We start from the raw sequence: 21,481 nt of genomic DNA on the forward strand, positions 1-21,481 counted from the left end.
TGGCCTGATCCAACATGGCTTCTCTTATGTTCTTATATGACACAGAGTGTTGCACTGGATGGGCCATTGGCCTGATCCAACATGGCTTCTCTTATCTTCTTATGTGACACAGAGTGTTGGCCTGGACGGGTCATTGGCCTGATCCAACATGGCTTCTCTTAAGTTCTTATGTGACACATAGTGTTGGACTGGATGGGCCATTGGTCTGATCCAACAGGGCTTCTCTTATGTTCTTATGTGACACAGAGTGTTGGACTGGATGGGTCATTGGTCTGATCCAACATGAGTTCTCTTATGTTCTCTCAAGTGTTTTTAGAAAGTGGATGGGACCGGTTGGACCTTTGGCCAATAAAGCTTTGTTGGCCCAGAAATAGGATTACTGTGCAGATTTTAAGGCACGGTTTCTTCCAGAAATGCTGAAGAGCTACCAAAGAGCATGATGCATAACTCGTTCTGTGATGTTTTGAGCTTGGCTCCGTCTTCTATGCAAGGGTAAAATTCTAGCAGGAGCTCCTTTGTATATTGGGCCACACCTCCCTGATGTAGCCAATCCTCCAAGAGCTTACAGGGCTCTTCTTACAGGGCCGACTGTAAGCTCCAAGAGGATTGGCTACATCAGGGGTGCGTGGCCTAGTATGCAAAGGAGCTCCTGCTAGAATTCCACCCCTGCTTCTAAGGGATCTGTGGCATTTTGTGGTCGGCTCCACCTCCTGCGGCAGCCATTTTGTGATTGGTTGCATTTGCCGAGGTGGCCATTTTGCCGCTGTGCCTGCCGCTTAGAGCTTAAAAGGTGCCCATAGGCTCAAAAAGACTGGGTACTCTTCCTAGAGATTGTCTCCCCTTCCATGTCTCTGGTGTTAGATGCATATAATGTGGGTCATGCACATGAAACGAGTTTGTGTCTCCCAGTTTCACCACAGAGTCCAGTTCACACCTTACAGCTTGACCTCATCAGACCTAAGAAGAGGTGGAGGAGATTGGCTTTATACCCCACCCTTCGCTTGGAGTCTCAGAGTGGCCTACAACTTCCTTTCCCTTTCCACCACAGACAACATTCGAGGTTGGCGGAGCTGAGAGAACTGCTCTTGAGAGAACAGCTCGGAAAGAACTTGACTCAAGGCCACATCAGCACGTGCACATAGAGGAGTGGGGAATCAAACTCGGTTCTCCCAGATTAGAGTCCGAGTTCCTAACCACAGCTCCAAACTGGCTCTTGTAGTCAGGCCTGGTTAGTACTTGGATGGGAGACCATCAAGAAGTCCAAGATCACTATCCAGAGGCAGGCCATTACAACCCACCTCTGAACGCCTCTTGCCTTGAAAATCTTACAGATACAATACAATTCAGCTGTGACTTGATGGCATTTTCCACCACCAATATGTAGCGGTGCTTTCAAAATGTATGGAAACAGCTTTGACTCCCTGAAGCTTATGCCCCCCTCCAAAATCTTGTTGGGCTCTAATGTGTCAACTGGATTCAAATCTAGCTCTTCTATAGCAGACCGCCGTGGCTACGCTTTTGAAACTTTTCTAGAAATATTTTCAGAAAGTTGCTGTGTTGCTCTGTGGTGTAGCAGCTAGAGCCCCATGGCGCATTGTGGCAAAGCTGCAGTCCGAGCCCTCTGCTCACAACCTGAGTTTGATCCTGGCGGAAGCTGGGTTCAGGTAGCAGGCTCAAGGTTGACTCAGCCTTCCATCCTTCTGAGGTCGGTCAAAGGAGTCCCCAGCTTGCTGGGGGGAAAGTGGAGATGGCTGGGGAAGGCAAGGGCAAACCACCCCGCAAAAAAAGTCTGCCATGAAAACGTCGTGATGAGACGTCACCCCAGAGTCAGAAATGACCGGTGCTTGCACAGGGGACTACCTTTTACCTTTTTAACTGGGGTTAGTTTCTAAGTGGGATCTCCGTATGAGAAGGGAAAGAGCCGGAGATGGGAGTGAGGTGTACATATCCCTCCGGCACCCAGCCACGCTCATGCATATTCCAGGTTAATGTTGACGCCTTTTGCTCAGTGACTGTTCCTCCAACTGCACCAATCTGGCATATGCAATTCCTTTCTGCTTGTCATTTAGCAGCCCTGTGGCGCAGAGTGGTAAAGCTGCAGTACTGCAGTTCAAGCTCTCTGCTCATGATCCTGGCGGAAGCTGGGTTCAGGTAGCTGGCTCGAGGTTGACTCAGCCTTCCATCCTTCCGAGGTCGGTAAAATGAGTCCCCAGCTTGCTAGGGGGGGGGGAGTGTAGAGGACTGCAGAAGGCAATAGCAAACCACCCCGTATTTATTTATTTATTTATTTCATTTATATCCCGCCCTCCCCCACCTCGGCAGGCTCAGAGCGGCTAACAACATTCCATAAAAACATACAGTAATAAATAAAACCCCAAATTTACAATATAGAACAATAAGACATTAAAACATTAAGTTAAAACCAATCCAGTAAATACAGTTGTACTGCGGTATAGATCTTTAGACCGCATTGGCGGATCCTTGATTACCGTTTTCTTAGCAGTCCGAGTATGCTAATTTAAAAAGAGTGGTCTTGCAGGCCCTGCGGAACTGTTCAAGGTTCCGCAGGGCCCGCACCTCCTCGGGGAGTCGGTTCCATAGGGTAGGGGCCGCGATCGAAAAGGCCCGTGCTCTGGTACTCTGATATTTAATTTCCTTTGGCCCAGGGATAATCATTAAGTTTTTCCCCGTTGACCTCAGTGCTCTCTGGGGTTCATATGGGGAAAGACGGTCCCTCAGGTAGACAGGTCCTCGGCCATATAAGGCTTTAAAGGTAACGACCAACACTTTGTACTGGACCCGGTATATAATCGGCAGCCAGTGCAGTTCACGTAGCCCCGGCCGTATATGTTCCCGTTTTGGGAGTCTCAACAACAGCCTGGCCGCCACGTTCTGCACTAGCTGCAATCTCCGGGTCCGGCACAGAGGTAGCCCCAAGTAGAGGGCATTACAGTAGTCTAGTCTTGAGGTGACCGTTGCGTGGATCACTGTTGCGAGGTCCCGGCGCTCAAGGAAGGGGGCCAACTGCCTTGCCCGCTTCAGATGGAAGAATGCTGACTTGGCAGTGGCTGCTATCTGGGCCTCCATCGATAGTGAAGGCTCCAGTAAAACACCCAGACTCTTCACCTGGTGCGCTGCTTTCAATGGCGCACCATCGAAGGCCGGGAGAGCTATTTCCCTTCCCAGAGCGCCGCGACCCACGCATAGGACCTCTGTCTTCGCTGGGTTCAACTTCAGCCCACTCAGCTGGAGCCATGTCACAACAGCCTGTAATGCCCGGTCGAGATTCCCTGGAGCGGGGTCGGGCCATCCATCCATTAGTAGATAGAGCTGGGTGTCATCTGCATATTGATGGCAACCCAGCCCAAACCGCCGGGCAATCTGGGCAAGGGGGCGCATATAGATGTTAAACAACATCGGGGAGAGAACTGCTCCCTGGGGCACCCCACAATCCAGTGTGTGCCTCCGGGACCGCTCGCTCCCGATAGCCACCCTCTGTCCCCGACCTAGGAGAAAGGAGGAAAGCCATTGCAAGGCCGACCCCTCAACCCCAATGTCGGTGAGGCGGCGCGTCAGTAGCCAATGGTCGACTGTATCAAATGCAGCCGACAGATCTAACAGCATCAGTACCACAATGCCGCCCCGATCCAGTTGCCGCTGGAGGTCATCCACTAAGGCGACCAGCACCGTCTCCGTCCCATGGCCCGGCCGGAAGCCAGACTGACATGGGTCTAGGACAGAAGCCCCTGTAGCTGCAACGCCACGGCCCTCTCAATAATTTTACCTAAAAACGGTAAATTGGACACCGGCCGGTAGTTCGCCAATTCGGCCGGGTCTGCTGTAGCTTTTTTCAGGAGAGGGCGGACCAAAGCCTCTTTAAGAGGCGTTGGAAAATGCCCCTCTAAAAGGGATCTATTTATGATGTCCCGTAAAGGACATCTAAGTTCCCCTTGGCAAGATTTAATCAGCCAAGAGGGACAAGGGTCCAGATCACATGTTGTCGGGCGAGCAGCAGAGAGGATTCTGTCGACTTCCTCCAAGCTGAGTGGGTCGAAGTGGTCGAGCACTAAACCCGAAGACAGGCACGGAGCCTCAATTTCACTCACTGTACCCAATGTGGTAGGCAGGTCTTGGCGGAGCAGCGAGATTTTATCTGCAAAATATTTCGCAAATGCCTCACAGCCAATTTCTAATTCTCTAACATTTGGTTTGCCTTGTGGCAAAGTTGTAAGATCCCCAATTATTCTAAATAATTGTGCTGGGCGCGAATTTGCAGATGCAATCTTGGTTGCAAAGTAATCTTTCTTTGCAGCCTTGACTGCCATCTCATAAGACTTCATAAACGTTCTATAAGATGTTCTCGTTGCTTCGTCCCGAGTATGCCTCCACTGCCTCTCTAGTTGTCTGAGCCCTTGTTTCAGCTGGTGCAACTCCAAGGTATACCATGGAGCCAGCTTCATACGAGGGCGCAGAGGGCGCCGGGGTGCAATTTCGTCGATAGCCCTGGACAACTGGCCCTGCCAGATTTCCACCAGGTCATATAGGGAATTGCCAGTGGGCCAGGGATCCCTCAGGGCCGTTTGGAACCGTTCCGGGTCCATCAGGCCCTGAGGGCGAGCCAAAATAGGCTCTCGGCCCATACAGGGTCAGGGCGGCATCCCCACACGGGCCTTAAGGGCTAGGTGATCTGACCATGGTACCGCTTCTACGGCGATATCATTCACCAAAATCCCGGCTGCAAAGATCAGGTCTAATGTGTGCCCGGCCTGATGCGTGGGAGTCGTGACAAATTGAGAGAGTCCCAGTGTCGCCATGGACAACACTAGGTCCATCGCCTGAGTGGAGGCCGTGTCGTCGGCATGGACGTTGAAGTCACCCAGGACTATAAGCCTCACCCAGGACTATAAGCCGTAAAAAGTCTGCTGTGAAAATGTCGTGATGCGATGTCACCCCAGACTGGAAACGACTGGTACTGGCACAGGAGACTACCTTTCCCTTTTCAGCAGCTAGATTTGAACCCAGTAGGCCCTAGGAGACCAACAAAGTTTTCAGGGGGCCTGAAGAAGGGAACTTTGACTCACCTTGAAACTGTTGTTCTCCCAGATGCTATTGGATGGGAACTGAATTTTTCTAGGAATATTATCCAGTGCCCCCCCCCCCGCCATTTTTCTCAGCTTTGGTTGATGATGATGACATTGGATTTATATCCCGCCCTCCACGCAGAATCTCAGAGTCTCAGAGCAGTTCACAATCGCCTTTACCTTACCTACCCCCCCAACAGATGCGCTGTCAGGTGGGTGGGGCTGAGAGAGCTCTTGCAGCAGCTGCCCTTTCAAGGACACCTCTGCAAGAGCTATGACTCCCCCAAGGCCATTCCAGCAGCTGCAACTAGAGGAGTGGAGAATCAAACCCCGTTCTCCCAGAGAAGAGTCTGCACACTTAACCACTACACCATTAAGGCTTCCACGTTCCCATGTCGGGTGGGGATCTTCCCACCATGGAGGTTCCCAACCCGCCGGTCCACATTCGGTTGGCGGGTAGATCCTTCCCCGATGTTGCCGGCACAATGACATCACTCGGTAGTGACATCATCACGCTGGTGATGTAGCACGCTGGCCGTTCTAGGAGTGTCCGGGAAAGCTCTATGGTTTTCCTGGACACTCTAGCAATATGGGAGGAAAAACTCTATGGTACCACAAAAAACAGTCCCTCGCCAGGGGCCGCGGGGCAATTGGCAACCCTATACAGAAGAAGAAGACGACATTGGATTTATATTCCGCCCTCCACACAAGAGTCTTAGAGCAGCTCACAATCTCCTTTCCCTTCCTCCCCCACAACAGACACCCTGTGAGGTAGATGAAGATATTGGATTTATATCCCGCCCTCCACTCCGAAGAGTCTCAAAGCGGCTCACAATCTCCTTTCCCTTCCTCCCCCACAACAGACACCCTGTGAGGTAGATGAAGATATTGGATTTATATCCTGCCCTCCACTCCGAAGAGTCTCAGAGCATTTCACAATCTCCTTTCCCTTCCTCCCGCACAACAGACATCCTGTGAGGTAGATGAAGATATTGGATTTATATCCTGCCCTCCACTCTGAAGAGTCTCAGAGTGGCTCACAATCTCCTTTACCTTCCTCCCTCACAACAGACACCCTGTGAGGTAGATGAAGATATTGGATTTATATCCCGCCCTCCACTCCGAAGAGTCTCAAAGCGGCTCACAATCTCCTTTACCTTCCTCCCCCACAGCAGACACCCTGTGTGGTAGATGAAGATATTGGATTTATATCCCGCCCTCCACCCAAGAGTCTCAGAGCGGCTCACAATCTCCTTTACCTTCCTCCCCCACAACAGGCACCCTGTGAGGTGGGTAGGGTTGCCAATCCCCAGGTGGTGGCAGGGGACCCCCCGGTTTGGAGGCCCTCCCCCCGCTTCAGGGTCGTCAGAAAGCGGGGGGAGGGGAGGGAAATGTCTGCTGGGAACTCTTATTATTCCCTGTGGAGATTTATTCCAATAGAAAATCATGGAGAATTGATCTGTGAGTATCTGTGGCTCTGGGGGGGCTGTTTTTCGAGATAGAGTCACCAAACTTTCAGTACAGCATCTAGTGCCTCTCCCCAAAATACCCCACAAGTTTCAAAAAGATTGGACCAGGGGGTCCAATTCTATGAGCCCCAAAAGAAGGTGCCCCTATCCTTCATTATTTCCTATGGAAGGAAGGAATTGAAAAGGTGTGCCGTCCCTTTAAATGTGATGGCCCGAACTCCCTTTGGAGTTCAATTATGCTTTTGTTCTACTACCATATGTTACTAATAAAATTGTTTATACAAAAAAAAATTATGCTTGTCACAGCCTTGATCATTGCTCCACCCCAAATGTCTCCTGGCTCCACCCCCAAAGTCTCCTGACTCCAGCCCTAAAGTCCCCAGATATTTCTTGAATTGGACTTGGCAACCCTAGAGGTGGGTGGGGCTGAGAGGACGCTCACAGCAGCTGCCCTTTCAAGGACAACCTCTGCCAGAGCTATGGCTGATCCAAGACCATTCCAGCAGGTGCAAGTGGAGGAGTGGGGAATCAAACCCCGTTCTCCCAGATAAGAGTCTGCACACTTAACCACTACACCATTAGGGCTTCCACGTTCCCGGGCCAGGTGGGGGTTCTCCCAGATAAGCGTCTGTGCACTTAACCACTACACCAAACTGGCTCTCTGCTGTCACCATGCTCTCTGCTGGCTCTCTGCTGGCACCATGCTGTATTCAAGTCTCTCTGTCTCCTGGTGACAAATCTCAAGAGAAGATATAGGAGATTGTGAGCCGCTCTGAGTCTCTGATTCAGGGAGAAGGGCGGGGTATAAATCTGCAATTCTTCTTCTTCACGCACACCCCCTCCTCACAGTGTCACATAGACCGCTTCTTACGCTTGCCGAGAAACGTTTTTCTCTGCCTCGCGAGCTAACGAGCTCTTGAAAAGTGGGGGTGCCAGTTTCGGTTTCTAATGAGGTGAAAATCTTGGGGGTGAAGAGACCCGGTTATCAGGCAAGGTGTTTTTTCCCCCTACTTGAGTGTGGAGTGTGGGGAGGAGAGCATTCAGGGATCAGTGGGCCTGGGAGGACGCTTCCCCCCACATCCTGGCAAAGGTATCATGTAGGCCTTGGCTCTCGCACCAGCGAGCTTTTGGCGGCCAAGTGACGCCCTGAAGTAGCAGCTGCTCATCGAAGCCAATTGGCTTGTTTGGAAGCAGATGGCCCAGAAATGCTGATAGAGCAGTGCTTCTCGGCAGGCTCGGTTTGGAAGGCTTGGCTGAAATCAAGAAGAGGGAAATCTGTAAACTGGTGGGCTGGAGCCTGTTTAAGTACCCTTTTTTATACTTCAAACGAGCATTTAAATATGTTTTTAGCATCTTCTTCTTTTCCTCCTCCTCCTCCTTCATCTTCTTCCTTCTCCTCTTCTTCTCCTTCTCCTCTTCTTCCTCCTCTTCTTCTCCTTCTCTTCCTCCTCCTCCTCTTCTTCTCCTCTTTCTCCTCCTTCCTCTTCTTCCTCTCTTCTCCTTCCTCCTCTTCTTCCTCCTCCTCCTCTTCCTCTTCATCTCTTCCTCTTTCTCCTCCTCCTTCTTCCTCTCTTCCTCTTCTTCTTTTTCTCTTTCTCCTCCTCCTCCTTCCTCTTCTTCCTCTCTTCCTCCTCCTCTTCTCCCTCCTTCTTTCTCTTCTTTCTCTCTTCCTCTTTTCTTCCTCTTCTTCTTTCTCTCTTCCTCTTTTCTTCCTCTTCTTCTTCCTTCTCTTCCTCTTCCTCCTCCTCATCTTCTTCTTCTTCTTGCTTTTGGCTTGCAATGTTTCCCCTCCTTAGAAGAAACCCAGGTGTTTATTTGTTTAGATCAGGGGTCCCCATCTTTTCCAGGCCTGCAGGGACATTTGGAGTTCTGACCCAGTGCACTGGGCGCAGCTACAAAATGGCTCCCACAAAATGGCTGCTGCAGAAGGTGAAGCCAGACACAAAATGGCTGCCTAGGCTTACCTTCAGTCACACAGATCCATAGGTTGCGGTGGCAGCTGGGGGTCAAAACAATGTTTTCAAGTGAGCACACTCTATCAACTCTCCATGGGCCAATCAGAAGTCTTAGTGGGTGAAGCCCCCGTTGGCCTCACCCATTTTCTAAAAAAAACACTTGGCGGTCCCCAGGAACCACAGCATCCACAGGAACTACATTGGTGACCCCTGATTTATAAATGTATGCCTTGCTTCACCCTAGGGTTGCCAAGGTATCATAGAGTTCCAGAGAGCTTTCCCTCCCAATAGGTACCATAGAGTTTTCCCTCCCAGATTGCTAGACCATCTGGGAAAACCATAGAGTTTTCCCGGAAACTACTAGAGTGGCCGGTGCACGATGTCGCCGGTGCGATGACATCACTTGTGAGTGATGTCATTGCACTGGCAACGTTGGGGGAGGTTCCCTCCCATTGGCCCAGTGTGGGCTGGCAGGTTGGGAACCTCCCGGGTGGGGGATTCCCCACTCAGTCCAGGAGCTTGGCAGCCCTGCTTCTCCCCCAATGGCAACCCTGGGAGACTGACAACATCTTTCTCCCCTCCATCATGCTGAAATGTCAGTTTACTGTAGTAGTTAAGCGCACACGGATTCTAATCTGGGAGAACTGGGTTTGATTCCCCGCTGCTCCACATGCACCTGCTGATGTGACCTTGAGTCGGTTACAAGTTCTCTCAGAGCTGTTCCTCTCAAGAGCAGTTTCTGTCAGAGCTCTCTCAGCCTCACCTGCCTCAGTTTGGTGTAGTGGTTAAGTGGGCGGACTCTTATCTGGGAGAACCGGGTTTGATTCCCCACTTCTCCACTCGCACCTGCTGGCATGGCCTTGGGTCAGCCATAGCTCTGGCAGAGGTTGTCCTTGAAAGGGCAGCTGCTGGGAGAGCCCTCTCCAGCCCCACCCACCTCACAGGGTGTCTGTTGTGGGGGAGGAAGGTAAAGGAGATTGTGAGTCACTCTGAGACTCTTCGGAGTGGAGGGCGGGATATAAATCCAATATCTTCTTCTCACAGGGTGTCTGTTGTGGGGAGGGGAAGGGAAAGGAGATTGTAAGCCACGCTGAGACTCCTTGGGCTAGTGAAGGGTGGGGTATAAATCCAATTTCCTCTTCCTCCCCTGACCTGCCCTCTCCTCTTATTTATGCTTTGTTAATTAAATTAGCACCCCCTACCCATCCAGAAAAGAATCCTAGATACAGGTTGAAGAGAAAGGTGGTTGAACAAATAAGTAAATTGATTTCCATCTTTGCAGAGCAATCCCCCCACCCTTTCGACAGCAACTCTAAAGATCCCCCCCCTCTGTTGCTGGAGTAACCCTTGTTCCCCAAGAACAGAGTTTTTGGGGGTTTGTGTGTGTGTGTTTTGGGCTTCCACAAGCGAACAGAAATCCTCCAATCTGTGGAAACATTATGTGGCTTTTCTGTTAAGTAAGTTTGGCCACCCCTGTTTTGGAGACTGCTAGATATTTCAAACACATGCATTTCCAAGTTGATGTGGGAAATCCGTCAGTCTCTACCCCATGTGCTGGCTGGTCACTCTTGCCCAGCTCCCAGCGGCAAAAAGGGGGCAGGGAACAGTATGGCAGGCGGTGGTGGCTATGATTGGGCATTGCCAACTCAGCTTGTGCTGGGGACGTACCTGGAAAACAAACGTGATGCTTCATTGCGGCTGGAGATGAAGATTGGCGGTAGCTGGGAAAACGTCTTGCAGAGGAAGTTTTGCAGCATCCCAAGCCATTCACTGATAAATTCTCTGATTGGCGTCCAACAGGAACCCAGGGGTGCCTCCAAAACTGTTTGAAAATCACTCTGCTAGACATCTGAGCCAGATGGGCCACCGTTGTTTGAGTAGCCAAATGCGAGCTGCCAGAGAACCACATCTGGTAGCTCCTGGAGGGGCTGCGGCTCAGAGGTAGAGCCTCTGTGTGGCAACCTGAGGCTCCAAGTTCAATGCCCACCATCTCCAGTTAAGGATCAGGCAGTCAGTGATGGGAAAGACCTCTGCCTCAGATGCTGGAGAATCACTGCCAGTCTGGGTAGAAAATACTAACCTTTGTGTTTTAACAATTTATTGATATCATATGGTTATACAACTTAGTTATTTCTTAATTATCTCAATATTAGTCCGTATGACATTTCAATCCCCCCTCCCTCCAATGTTGTATTTTAACAATTCATTAATAACCTACGGTTACGATGTTTAGTTATATCTTTTCTATCCCTAACCCATATGATATTTTCACTCCCCCCTCCCTCCGTTATTAGACTTACCCCGAAGTTATATATTTAAATCCAAATATAAAGGTATCCCAAACCCATCAAAACACACTGTCTTTTTCTTCTCATTCATATTAAAAGATTGTCCAATGTCTTTTTACGTTCCATTCTAACTCTATATATTTTTTAAATTTCTTCCACTCCTTTTTAAACACTTCCAGATCATAGTCTCTCAAAGTTCTTGTTAATTTATCCATCTCGCTCCACGATAAAACTTTCACAATCCAGTCCCATTTCTCTGGTATTTTTTCTTGTTTCCACAGCTGCGCATACAATGTCCTAGCAGCTGAGAGCAGATACCAAATTAAAGTCCTATCTTCTTTTGGAAATTTTTCTATTTGTAATCCTAGCAGAAAAGTCTCTGCCACTTTCTTGAAGTCATAACCCAAAATTTTAGAAATTTCTTGTTGTATCATCCGCCAAAAGTTTTTTGCTTTTTCACAGGTCCACCACATATGAAAAAAAGAACATTCATGGTGCTTACATTTCCAACATCTGTCTGACATCTTTTTACTCATCTTTGCCAGTTTCTTCGGAGTAATATACCACCTATACATCATTTTAAAACAATTCTCCTTGATATTCTGACATGTTGATATCTTCATCGAGTTCTTCCAAAGGTACTCCCAAGTATCCATTTGGATTTCTCTGTTTATATTGATTGCCCATTTAACCATTTGAGATTTTACTACTTCCTCTTCTGTAGACCATTTCAATAATAATTTATATACTTTTGATATTAATTTTTCATTGTCTCCAAGCAAAACCATTTCCAATTCTGTTTGCTCACGTCTAATTCCATCAGATTTCATATAATTTTCCATCAGACTTTTTATTTGTTGCATTTGGAACCAGTCATATTTATTATTTAGCTCTTCTGCTGACTTTAATTCAACTTTCCCACCTTGAATCTTTAACAATTGATTGTATGACATCACTCTTTCTTCCTCAGATTCAGCTGTTATTTTTATTACTTCTGCTGGCACTATCCAAAGCGGCTTCCTCTCATCACCATATTTCTTATATTTTATCCAAGTATTTAATAAAGTGTTTCTGATATAGTGATGAGAAAAAAACCCATCCATCTTGTGTTTCCCATAACACAAATATGCATGCCAGCCGAATTTATTCCCATGAGCTTCCAACCTTAAAGGTTTTTTATCCAACAGCATTATCCAATCCTTGATCCACGTCAAACAAACAGCATCATGATACAATCTTAAGTCCGGGAGCTGAAAGCCTCCTCTTTCTTTTGCATCTGTTAAAATTTTCATCTTAATTCTTGGTTTCTTCCTGGTCAGAGAGCTTCTTTTGCCACTTATTGAATTGTTTGCTATCTTTCACAATCGGGATAGTTTGAAACAGATACATTATTCTTGGCAAAATATTCATCTTAACTGCAGCAATCCTGCCCAATAAAGACAAATTAAGTCTGTTCCATTTTATCAAATCTTTGTCCATCTTGCACCAAAGCTTTTCATAATTATTTCTGAATAAATCTATGTTCTTCATAGTTATTTCTACGCCAAGATATTTTACTTTAGAAGTAACTTTACACCCCATCAGTGCCTGCAATTCATTCTGTCTATTTGGTTGCATATTTTTACATAAAAACATCGACTTCTCTGCATTTATATATAATCCTGCAATCTCTCCATATTCTTTTATCTTGGTTAAGAGCAACGGTGTTACTTGAATCGGATTCTCTATAATAAACACAATGTCATCTGCAAAAGCTTTATATTTATAAGAATCCTTTAATTTTTAATCCTTCTATTTCTTTGTCGTTTTGCACTTGTTGTAATAAAATTTCAAGAGTCATTATAAACAACAATGGTGATAACGGACATCCTTGTCTTGTGCCTTTGCTTACCATCAATTCTCTTGTAAGATCTGCATTTACGCACAATTTTGCTTGCTGTTCTGTATATATTGCTTTCGTCATTCTTATAAAATGTTCCCCTAAATTAATTTTTTCCATTACTGCAAACATAAAGTCCCAGTTCAAATTGTCAAAGGCTTTTTCCGCATCTACAAAAAATAAAGCCGCTTCTTTTTCTGGATGCTTTTCATAATATTCCACAACATTGATGACAGCTCTTACATTGTCTCTTATTTGCCTTTTAGGAAGAAATCCAGCTTGATCTTTTTTTATAAAGTTTATCAGATATTGCTTCAATCGTTCTGCCAGAATTCTTGTGTAGATCTTGTAGTCGTTATTTAATAATGAAATTGGTCTATAATTCTTTACATTTGTGACATCTTTATCTTCTTTAGGGATCCCTAAAGAAAATACTAACCTTGATGGACCCATGATCCAATTCAGTTAGGATTGCCAGGTTCAATTCAAGAAATATCTGGGGACTTTGGCGGTGGAGCCAGGAGACTTTGGGGTGGAGCCAGAAGCAGGCTTGTGACAAGCCTGACTGAATTTCAAAGCCAACATAAGAACATAAGAGAAGCCATGTTGGATCAGGCCAATGGCCCATCCAGTCCAACACTCTGTGTCACATAAGAACATAAGAGAAGCCATGTTGGATGAGGCCAAAGGCCCATCCAGTCCAACACTCTATGTCACATAAGAACATAAGAGGAGCCATGTTGGATCAGACCAACGGCCCATCCAGTCCAACACTCTGTGTCACATAAGAACATAAGAGAAGCCATGCTGGATCAGGCCAATAGCCCATCCAGTCCAACACTCTGTGTCACAAAAGAACATAAGAGAAGCCATGTTGGATCAGGCCAGTGGCCCATCCAGTCCAACACTCTGTGTCACAAAAGAACATAAGAGGAGCCATGTTGGATCAGGCCAGTGGCCCATCCAGTCCAACATTCTGTGTCACATAAGAACATAAGAGGAGCCATGTTGGATCAGGCCAGTGGCCCATCCAGTCCAACATTCTGTGTCACATAAGAACATAAGAGAAGCCATGTTGGATCAGGCCAATGGCCCATCCAGTCCAACAGTCTGTGTCACAATAGAACATAAGAGAAGCCATGTTGGATCAGGCCAATGGCCCATCCAGTCCAACACTCTGTGTCACACAGTGGCCAAAAAGACCAAGTGCCATCAGGAAGTCCATCAGAGGGGCTAGAAGCCAAGCAACAAGAATACAGAGCATCACTGCCTCATACAGAGAGTTCCAACAATAGGCTGTGGCTAATAGCCACTGATGGACCTCTGGTCCATATGCTGATCCAATCCCCTCTTGAAGCTTTCTATGCTTGCAGCCGCCACCACCTCCTGTTGCAGTGAATTCCATGTGTTAATCATCCTTTGGATGAAGAAGGACTTCCTTTTATCCATTCTAACCCGACTCTCAGCAATTTCATTGCGTGCCCATGAGTTTTCAGATTATGAGAAAGGGAGAAAAGTACTTCTTTCTCTACCTTCTATATCCCATGCATAATCTTGTAATTATGTTCTGGCCATCATCTTTAAAGGGAACACACACTTTTCCAATGCCTTCCCTCCTTTGGAAATGATGGATAGGGGTACCTTCTTTGGGGTCTCATAGAATTGGACTCCTTGGTCCAATCTTTTTAAAACATGGAGGGTGTTTTGAGGAGAGGTATTAGATGCTATGCTGAAAATTTGGTGCCTCTGCCTCAAAAAAGAAAAAGAAAGAAACAACCCCTTCAGAGCCCAATACCCACAAATCAATTCTCCATTATACCCTATTGGAATCAGTCTCCATAGGGAAAAATGGAGTGTCCAGCAGATGTTTCTCTCCCCCCTTCACTTTCTGATGACCCAGAAGTGGAGGGAGGGTCTCCAAACCGGGGGATCCCCTGCCCCCAACTGGGGATTGGCAACTCTACCTGGAGGAGAACTTCAGAGAGTGGATTCTTTGGCAGATATCACAGCTGTGCCTCCTCCCTTCTCCAAGCTCTACCCTCTCCAGGCTGCACCTCTAAATTTCCAGGAGTTTCCCAGGCAGGAGATGGCAACTCTATAAGCACTGCTGGACCAACCTAAGGGGTGCTTAGGTGAGCCCTGAAGGGTAGGATTTTAAAAAAAGAGTTACACCTCTTCTTTGTATCATTTGAGAGTGATCTGACTACATCCACATATCGTGACCCGAAATGGCAGATCATGGCTGCGATCACACAGCCGTAAACAATGCACTTTCTATCCACTTTCAATGCACTTTCCAACTGGATTTTACCATGTGAATTGACAAAATCCAGTTGGAAAGTGCAAAGGAAGTGGATTGAAAGCGCATTGTTTACTGTGTGTGATCCCAGCCCATGAGAGGCAGGTCAGTGTTGTGTATTGGTTGTTTTGACTGCTTGTAGAGTGTTAAAGCTGCAGTCCTGCAGTGCTAAGCTCTGCTCACAACCTGAGTTTGATCCCCGGTGGAAGCTGGGTTTTCAGGTAGCCAGCTTGAGGTTGATTCAGCCTTCCATCCTTCCGAGGTCGGTAAAATGAAAGAGTGGTTTAGTTCTCTAAGTAATGTTCATTTCATAAATAAGATTAGTGAATTTGAAAGTCTTCTTTAAGTGTTGTGATTAATTTTCAAAGAACACATTTTTTTCAGTTTGCAACTTCCTAGATTCAGTACAAGCCCAGCTTCATGTGTATTCATCAGACTACTTTTTGGCTTCTGAAACAACCCCAAACCTGGCTTCATGCCTTGAGATGCATTGGTAAAAACGGTGAGTCACCTTTTCCATTGTCCCGCAACAGAGAAAAAAAGACCGATGCGCCGTTCAGCCGGCTAATGCCGAATTTTCTGTACAATCTAATACTGCTGAGTCGAAGTTTCAGACTCGCCCGAACCATCTGGTATTGATTCTCTTGCCATTGTTGTTCATATATCAGATCGGAGGTATTGTATTCCACTTCCCATTATAACCTGGCAAATCGCTAGGCCTAATTGACAATATGGCATCCACATTTGAGATTCCCCCCCCCCCCCCGTTTAATGAAAACTGGCCAATTCTCGGAGATTAGCTTGTATCCCCTAACTTCTTTCTGTCGCCCAGACTGTTTGATCAATCCAATGCCTTTTGTTCTTGGAAAAAAAACATATGCATTTTCAAAACCGATACGTTATACACCTTTCAAGGCCTCTGATTGCCGTACAAAAGATGATACATCTCTAGGGGGAGAGCTCAAATGATATCCCGAAGTGTACGGGCTAATGAGAAAAATAACTTCAAAATGTCAAGCTTTCGGTGTTTTGATATTCTATCTTCTAGCCTTCAAATCGCGGAGGGGAGGGAAAAAAAAATAAGATTCACTTCAACAAAGGGATTAATTACATACATAACAAGCCTGGCACTTGTATTCCCAGGTGAGGCTGTGGTTTCGAGCAGCAATTTCTATCGTTGCTGTGTGATTATTCAACAGTGTTGCCGAACGCGGGAAAGAAATGCTGCCCATTCTGCCAGGATGGGGGAAACCGTACACCTTTGGGTTGGATTCTTGGCATAGCATTTTTTAAAAGCTGGCGGACAAATTTTTGCTCCTGTCAGTTAATAGGAAACTGCTGCTACCAGTTCCTAAACTGACAGGAAGAAAACCGATTCATTTGAAAGGTAGTGTTGGGGGAGAGTTTTATGGATATTGCGGACAGTCAAAAAGAGAAATCAGTGGGTTCGAGACAAAATTGGGTCTGAACTCTCCTTAGAAGCTAAAATGATGAAAAACTGAGGCTATCCTGATTTGACCACATCAGGGCTTTTTACGAGTGGGAATGCACAGGAATGCGGTTCCGGTTGGCTTGGCATAAGGGTGTGTGGCCTAATATGCAAATGAGTTCCTGCTGGGCTTTTCTTAAAACAAAAAAAGCCCTGTGTGATGTCAGGCCACACCCCATGACATCACTGTTTTCCACACAGGGCTTTTTCGTAGAAAAAGTCTAGCAGAAACTCATTTATGTATTAGGCCACATTCCCTGACACCAAGACAGCTGGAACAGAGTTCCTGTGCGTTCCTGCTCAAAAAAAAAAAAAAAAAAAGCCCTGGTTGCAAGAATATGTAATTATTTGGGAACACAAGTATTTGAAGACATTGAAGCTGCGTTATACTAAATCAGACCCCTGGTCCATCAAGGTCAGTATTGCCTACTCAGACTGGCAGCCGCTTTCCAGGGTCCCAGGCCAAGGTCTTTGCCATCACCTACCGCCTGGTCCTTTTAACTGGCGATTGAACCTGGGACCTTCTGCATGTCAAGCCGGTGCTCTCCCACTGTTTATGTCTTGTAATTTTTCAGACGGTCATCGATTAGAGGTAGGGTTGCCAAGCCCAATTCAAGAAATATCTGGGGACTTTGGGGGTGGAGCCAGGAGACTTTGGGGGTGGGGCCAGGAGACATTGGGGGTGGAGTCACGAGCAAGGTTGGAACAAGTACAATTGAACTCCAAAGGGAGTTCTGGCCATCCCATTGAAAGGGACTGCGCACCTTCTCAATGCCTTCCCTCCATTAGAAATCATGAAGGATAGGGGCACCTTCTTTGAGGGCTCATAGAATTGGCCCCCCTGGTCCAATCCTTTTGAAACTTGGAGGGTCTTTTGAGGAGAGGCATCGGATGCTATGCTGCAAATTTGGTGCCTCTATCACAGATAAAATCCCCCACAGAGCCCCAGATACCTGCAGATCAATTTCCCATTATTCCCTATGGGAATCGTTCTCCATAGGGAATAATAGAGCGCCCAGTAGACATTCCCCTCCCCCCCCACTTTCTAAAGTGGAAGGAGGGTCTCCAAACTGGGGAATCCCCTGCCCCCTCCCTCCCTTTCTCTCTCTCTCTCACACACACACACTTACTGGGTCTGGTTCCTCCACAACTTTACTTGCTCTGAAAATGAAAGCAAAAGAAATGGAGGGTCTGTGCTCTGACAAAACTGCTGCTGACCCTTCCCCATGAAGCGCTTCCTGTTTCCTGCTCAATTTAAAGGCACACCTTCTAAAAAATGGACCTGTTTGCAGATTTCTAAACCTGCTGGAGCTCTAGAGGTGCATGGTGACTGTGGGGGCGGGGCTTGTAAAACTGGGGGATCCCCCGCTGGGACCTGCGGATTTGGAAGCCTAATTTGAGACCATTGTTTTGGGTAAAAATGCTACACGTTTCCACACAAGGGCAAATAGGGTCCCCTTGGGCCAGGATCATAGTAGGGAAAAGGTCGAAGTCCCCTCACACCATGAACTGTCATCTCAGTATTAACGAGGCCCACCCCAATTGCTAAGTCCATACTGACTTGAAACGTTATGTTAGAATACGCTCCCCGTGATCACTCTAAGCTGAGTTAGCGTGAGCTAGCTCACAATTTTTTCGCCTCCAGCTCACACATTTTTTGTCTCAGCTCAGGAAAAACGGCCTTAGAGCAAACTAAATTATGCCAGAGCTCACAACTTTAATGCCAGTAGCTCACAACTTTAAGACAGTAGCTCACAAAGTAGAATTTTTGCTCACAGGACTCTGCCCCTTAGAGGGAACATTGCTCCCAAGGTCTCTTTGCAAGGCAGTCAACAATGCCACAGATGTCCCCTAATTCCAACTTTGAGCACATTGCCTATAACTGTATAAATAGAACCATAAGCTGGTTTCTAATCCATTTAAGTAGGCCCAGAAGAAAGTGGAACCAATGCATCCTACTCCGCATCCATCAAAGATCCTTCAACGCGTTTGTTGTCGTGCATATTTTCCGTGTTACGTGTTCATAACAAAACGTGAGTTCCCCCTTTTCTGTTAAGTTAGGGATAGTACCCTTACGTTTTGCCAGGGTTTTGTTTGTAGGGCTAGCCATTGTTTCCTTCTTCTCTTTCCTTCTTTCTTCGTAATCTGGCTAATTGAGATAACCGACGACGTGACCGCGAGCTCAAGTCATCTTCGATTAAAAGAGCCATACATATTCCATGTAAAAATATGCCGGCTTCAGAACTGTTTGATTTCCATCAGAAACTTCTCATCTGGTTGTCATTTGAAGCTCGGACCACTTTCCATATTTCTCTCAAATGCCTCACATGGAAATCTGGCAGGGAGAGAAAAAAAAAGATCTTTTTTTTTTTTAAAGTTTATAAGTAATCCACTATTTGCTTGAAGTTGACTGGACTATACAATAATATACAAGCTAACGGATCAAGCAAAGGAGAAGATAATGCTCACCTGGAGTCAGAACAGAAGTGAAGAAATGCTGCCGAAAATAGTCTCTTTTTGGCAAGTGATTCTCAACTGGAAAACAAAGTTTATAGATGCTTAGAAGAAGAGCAGGTTTTTATAACCCACTTTTCTCTACCCGATTTTCTTCCTTCCTCAGGAAGTGGTGGGCTCTCCTTCCTTGGAGGTTTTTAAGCAGGGGCTAGATGGCCATCTGACAGCAATGAAGATCCTGTGAATTTAGGGGAAGATATTTGTGAGTTTCCTGCATTGTGCAGGGGGTTGGACTAGATGACCCAGGAAGCCCCTTCCAATTCTATGATTCTATTTCTTTTGTTCAATTTATGACTCATCCAGACCTGCTACCACTGGGCCCAGGACAACATCTGTAGACATAAAACCAGTTTCATATTGGCAAATCCAAGCATCCTGATTGGTTGGGACGGGGTGGGATTGCACTTCATCAACCTTTGGCCCATCAAACTATCAGTCAAGAGTACTTGAGTGCCGTTGATTGAGTCCGCTCCTCTCTCTCACTCGAGTCGCAGTTGCTACCCAGCAAAGCTGACTGTCAGTAAAACGCAATCAGCCTTAGTTCTGGCAGTTTCTGGCTCTCCCTACTCTAACCTGTTGGCTAAGCCACCGGTCGCAGATCACATGGGGGGAGAGGAGAACGACGTACACTGCTTTGGTTCCCCCCACTGTGAAGGAAGACTATCATTGTTCTATGTAGAGGCTTCAGGGAGTGGGAAGGTGACGGAACTTTGAAGTCAGAGGAGCCGATAAAGGGAAGGATATAGGAGTTAGAGTCGCTGTTGCTACCCAGCAAAACTGACTGTCAATAAAACGCAACCAGCCTTAGTTCTGGCAGTTTCTGGTTCTCCCTACTCTAACCCGTTGGCTGAGCCACCTGTCGCAGATCACATGGAGGGAGAGGAGAACGACGTAAACAGCTTTGGTTCCCCCCACTGTGAAGAAAGACTATCATTTTTCTATGTAGAGGCTGCAGGGAGTGGGAAGGTGATGGAACTCTGAAGTCAGAGAGGCCAATAACGGGGAGGGGGTTGGGTTGCCAACTCCAGGTTAGAAAATTCCTGGATTTAAGAGGTGGGGCCTCAAGAGGGTGGGGTTTGAAGAGGGGGTGGGACCTCAGACAGGTACAATGCCATTTATTCCTAGGGAACCACGGTTGCCCGTCTCCAGGTGAGGTAAAGGGATAAAGGCACAAGCTACCATGAACTCCAGTCTCAAACCATCAATAAATCAAATTAATGCAGTAATTAGAAATATCTTACATATTAAATTTCACATAGTGTATAAATAATTCTGCTCCAGGAGCTGCTGGCATTAAAGTTTTGAGCTGCTGCATAAACGAGTTTGCTCTGGGGCTGTTTTTCCTGAACGAAGAGAAAAATGTGTGAGCCAGAGGCTAACCAACTGTGAGCTAGCTCAAATTCACTCAGCTTAGAGGAAACACTGCTCCCAAACTCTGCTATCTGACATTACATTTTATGAGACACATGACCTGGCTCGACAAGATCTCATTTATGTCAGATCCGGCCCTCATGACATAAGAACATAAGAGAAGCCATGTTGAATCAGGCCAATGGCCCATCCAGTCCAACACTCTGTGTCACACAGTGGCCAATATATATCTATATATCTATATATATCTAGATAGATATCTAGATAGATATCTAGATAGGTAGATGGATAGATAGATAGATAGATAGATAGATAGACAGACAGACAGACAGACAGACACACTGTGGCTAATAGCCACTGATGGACCTCTGCTCCATATTTTTATCCAATCCCCTCTTGAAGCTGGCTATGCTTGTAGCTGCCACCACCTCCTGTGGTAGTGAATTCCACATGTTAATCACCCTTTGGGTGAAGAAGGACTTCCTTTTATCCATTTTAACCTGACTGCTCAGCAATTTCATCGAATGCCCACGGGTTCTTGTATTGTGAGAAAGGGAGAAAAGTACTTCTTTCTTTACTTTTTCCATCTCATGCATTATCTTGTAAACCTCTATAATGTCACCCCGCAGGCGACGTTTCTCCAAGCTAATGAGCCCCAGGCGTTTCAACCTTTCTTCATAGGGAAAGTGTTCCAAACCTTTAATCATTCTAGTTGCGCTTTTCTGGATTTTCTCCAATGCTATAATATCCTTTTTGAGGTGCGGCGACCAGAACTGCATGCAGTACTCCAAATGAGACCGCACCATCGATTTATACAGGGGCATTATGATACTGGCTGATTTGTTAACAATTCCCTTCCCAATAATTCCCAGCATGGCGTTGGCCTTTTTTATTGCAATCGCACACTTTCTTGACATTTTCAGTGAGTTATCTACCACGACCCCAAGATCTCTCTCTTGGTCAGTCTCTGCCAGTTCATACCCCATCAACTTGTATTTGTAGCTGGGATTCTTGGCCCCAATGTGCATTACTTTGCACTTGGCCACATTGAACCTCATCTGCCCACTCACCCAGCCTCAACAGATCCCTTTGGAGTGCCTCACAATCCTCTCTGGTTCTCACCACCCTGAACAATT

The sequence above is a fragment of the Heteronotia binoei genome, unplaced genomic scaffold (assembly GCF_032191835.1).
Source record: "Heteronotia binoei isolate CCM8104 ecotype False Entrance Well unplaced genomic scaffold, APGP_CSIRO_Hbin_v1 ptg000419l, whole genome shotgun sequence".
Lineage (NCBI taxonomy): Eukaryota > Metazoa > Chordata > Lepidosauria > Squamata > Gekkonidae > Heteronotia > Heteronotia binoei.